We start from the raw sequence: 3,352 nt of genomic DNA, 5'->3' as shown, positions 1-3,352 counted from the left end.
TTTCTATATGTATTGAGTATACACCTCTGTATTCTTGACTTAAACTTTAGAAAAAGCCATTCAAATTGAAATGTAGAATAGAATTTGGTTTAACAGAATCTTTAAATGCTAATCAAAAGAATATTAGATATGGAGTTTTCCTATTCCTTTGAGAAAACATTCTCATTATTAATCTACAATCACTTTATCCTGAGGGCATGATATAAATCCCATCGTAACAGTGTCCCAAAAAGGTCAGGCCTAACTAAGGAAGCCTGAGTCCTACAGAGCTAGATGAGAGCTAGGCATTAAACATGGGACCCAAGCAAGAGGCTAGTGACTTGAGAAACAGGCTCACAGGTACAAGACTAAGTACCAGGTTAGAAAGGGCAAGGGCAGGAGGGATTATTACTAGACAAAAGGCCCAAACCAAATGTCCAAATCACCTATTTCCTAGTGTAAGAGGGGTCCAGCTGCTGCCATGGTTTGAGTCTTTGTGGACAGAATTGGGGCAGGGTATCCTCCCTAAAACATCCAAGAGTGGGTACTTGCTGAGAGGTAAGTTCAAGCAAATGTTCTTGAAGAGTTCCGAGTAGCAAGCCAGGTAACCAAGATCAGTGCAGGTCCAGTGGGCCAGAAGCATGACCTAGGGCCAGTAAAGGAGCCAGGTAAGGCCCTGGGCAATGACTGTACATGGAACTTGCCCTTTTTTTGGTTGTTGAGTAGGGCTAGATAAAAGGTACAGGGTGAGAGTGGGAGAGACAGAAACAGAGAGACAGAGACCGAGAGACTGAGAGGCTGTTTTGCCCTAAGTTAGAACTTTTAAAATGTTCACTTCTTTTTCTTCCTCCCAACAAAAAACTCCCAGGACTCAAAACAGAACATAAAGCTTTCTGCCCATGGACACCGCTGAGTAAGCATCATTAAAGTCTCCCCTCCCACCGTGGTCATGTCTAAGTCAGAGTCTCCCAAACCCCAAACAGCTGTGGAAGCTCTTCATTGGAGGTTTGAGCTTTGAAACAACTGATGAGAGTCTGAGGAGCCTTTTTTTTTTTTAATATTTTTATTTATTTATTTAGCAGAGAGAGACACAGCGAGAGAGGGAACACAAGTAGGGGGAGTGGGAGAGGGAGAAGCAGGCTTCCCACGGAGCAGGGAGCCCGATGCGGGGCTCGATCCCAGGACCCTGGGATCATGACCTGAGCTGAAGGCAGACGCTTAACGACTGAGCCACCCAGGCGCCCGCTGAGGAGCCATTTTGAACAATGCAGAACGCTTATGGACTGTGTGTTCATGAAAGAGCCAAACACCAAGCACTCCAGAGGCTTTGGGTTTGTCACATATGTCACTGTGGAGGAAGTGGATGCAGCCACGAATGCAAGGCCACACAAGGTGGATGAAGAGTAGTGGAACCAAAGAGGGCTGTCTCAAGAGAAAATTCTCAAAGACACGGTGCCCACTTGGCTGTGAAAAAGATTTTTGTTAGTGGCATTAAAGAAGACACAAGAACATCATCTGAGCGATTATTTTGAACAGTATGGGAAAACTGAAGTGAATGACATCATGACTGACTGGGGCAATGACAACAAAAGAGGCCTTTGCTTTTATAACATTTGATGACCATGACTCCATACACGATTGTCATTCAAAAATACCACACTGTGAATGGCCACAACTGTGAAGTAAGGAGAGCCCTGTCTAAGCAAGAGGTGGTGAGTGCTTCACCTGGCCAAAGAGGTCGAAGTAGTTCTGGAAACTTTGGTGGTGGTCGTGGAGGTGGTTTTGGTGGGAATGACACCTTTGGTCGTGGAGGGAACTTCAGTGGGCGAGGGGGCTTTGGTGGCACTCGAGGTGGTGGTGGATATGGTGGCAGTGGGGTGGCTATAACGGATTTGGTAATGATGGAAGCAACTTTGGAGGTGGCGGAAGCTATAATGATTTTAGCAACTACAATAATCAATCTTCAAAATCTGGACCCATGAAAGAAGGATATTTGGAGGCTGAAGCTCTGGCCCCTATGGTGGTGGAGGACAATACTTTGCCAAGCTACGAAACCAAGGTGGCTACGGTGGTTCCAGCAGCAACAGTGGCTATGACAATGGGCAGAAGGTTTTAATTACTGCCAGGAAACAAGGCTTAGCAGGAGAGGAGAGCCAGAGAAGTGACAGGGAAGCTACAGGCTACAACAGATGTGTGACCTCAGCCAAGCAGAGTGGTGGCAGGACCAGCCTGCTACAAAGAAGACATGTTTTAGACAATACTCATGTGTATGGGCAAAAAACTTGAGGATTATTCATGATTAATTATATAACAGGTTATTTTAGTTTCTGTTCCATGGAAGATGTAAAGCACCCCAAGAAACGGTTTTAATGTAATTTTTTGTTTTTTGGTTTTTTTGCACCCCTGCTGCCAATTGCTAAATGTAATAGTCTGATCATGGTGCTGAATAAATATATCGTAAAAAACAAAAACAAAAAAACGTAAAATGAGGAATACTTCCTCCCTCACTTTGCCTGAAGGTCTATCATGACTTCATATCATTCTCACTGTTTATTTCAAAGAGACAACTTTTTTTTTTCTAAAATCAATCCAGTGGGTTTGTCCTAATTCATTGTTCATAATCTGATCCTCAGTCCTTCTCTAGAGAAATGTTAGTTCCAGAGAACTCTTGCAGCCACTTTACTAATGATAAATCTTGCTTCTTCCAAAGTACCTCCCTCACCTGACCCAGCCTTGGCATTGAAGCTTACCACACACTGAACTGAACTTCAGGGCTCTAGGCAGCTGAATAGCTGATCTAATTTCAATGGCCTGTCTCTCCACCAGCATCTTATTTCCTGGAAACTACCAGGAAAGTCCACTAGAGGTCACTTTACTGCCACAAGCAATGGATGGGGAATTTCAGAGCTTCATTTCCCCTAAAAAGGTTATGAAATAACAGTGTTGATGTTAAAAGTTCTAAGGAAATATGATAGCAACTTGGGAATTAATATGTCTTTCCATAGTGCAAAGTGCTCCCAGAATTTCAAACACAGGAGGCTAAAAGTGCGTATGGAAATTATGAAAAATTGAGAGATCAGTCTCTTGCTTTCTAAAAGCCACATTCACCACTTATTACTTCAAATTAGACCAGAACCCCTATGACCCCAGAAGGACACTAGAGCAGGCAGGGTTCCTAATTTGGAGATGGCACATTCATGGGTATCGCAAGGTCTATGAACCTCTAAAAACTGTGTTTTTCTGAAGACAGAAAGATCCTCAAAAGAGGATTAAGAGATGAGAGACTCAGAAACACAGGAAGAGCTGCTTTTTTTTTTTTCCACTCTTTCCTGTCATCTAAGAAAATTCAATGAGAAATTTGGACTCAGAAACC

The 3,352-nt window shown here is 43.3% G+C and overlaps 1 pseudogene; it reads left to right on the top strand.

Moving 5' to 3' along the window:
- The first annotated feature begins 328 nt into the window (after nt 1-328).
- On the top strand, nt 329-2,851 carry LOC102740277 (heterogeneous nuclear ribonucleoprotein A1 pseudogene; annotated as a pseudogene).
- The last annotated feature ends 501 nt before the right edge of the window (nt 2,852-3,352 follow it).

This window comes from Leptonychotes weddellii, chromosome 5 (assembly GCF_054177405.1).
Source record: "Leptonychotes weddellii isolate Sample4059 chromosome 5, ASM5417740v2, whole genome shotgun sequence".
Classification (NCBI taxonomy): domain Eukaryota; kingdom Metazoa; phylum Chordata; class Mammalia; order Carnivora; family Phocidae; genus Leptonychotes; species Leptonychotes weddellii.
Note: the sequence above shows the minus strand (reverse complement) of the source record. Positions and strands in the feature narration are given on the sequence as shown.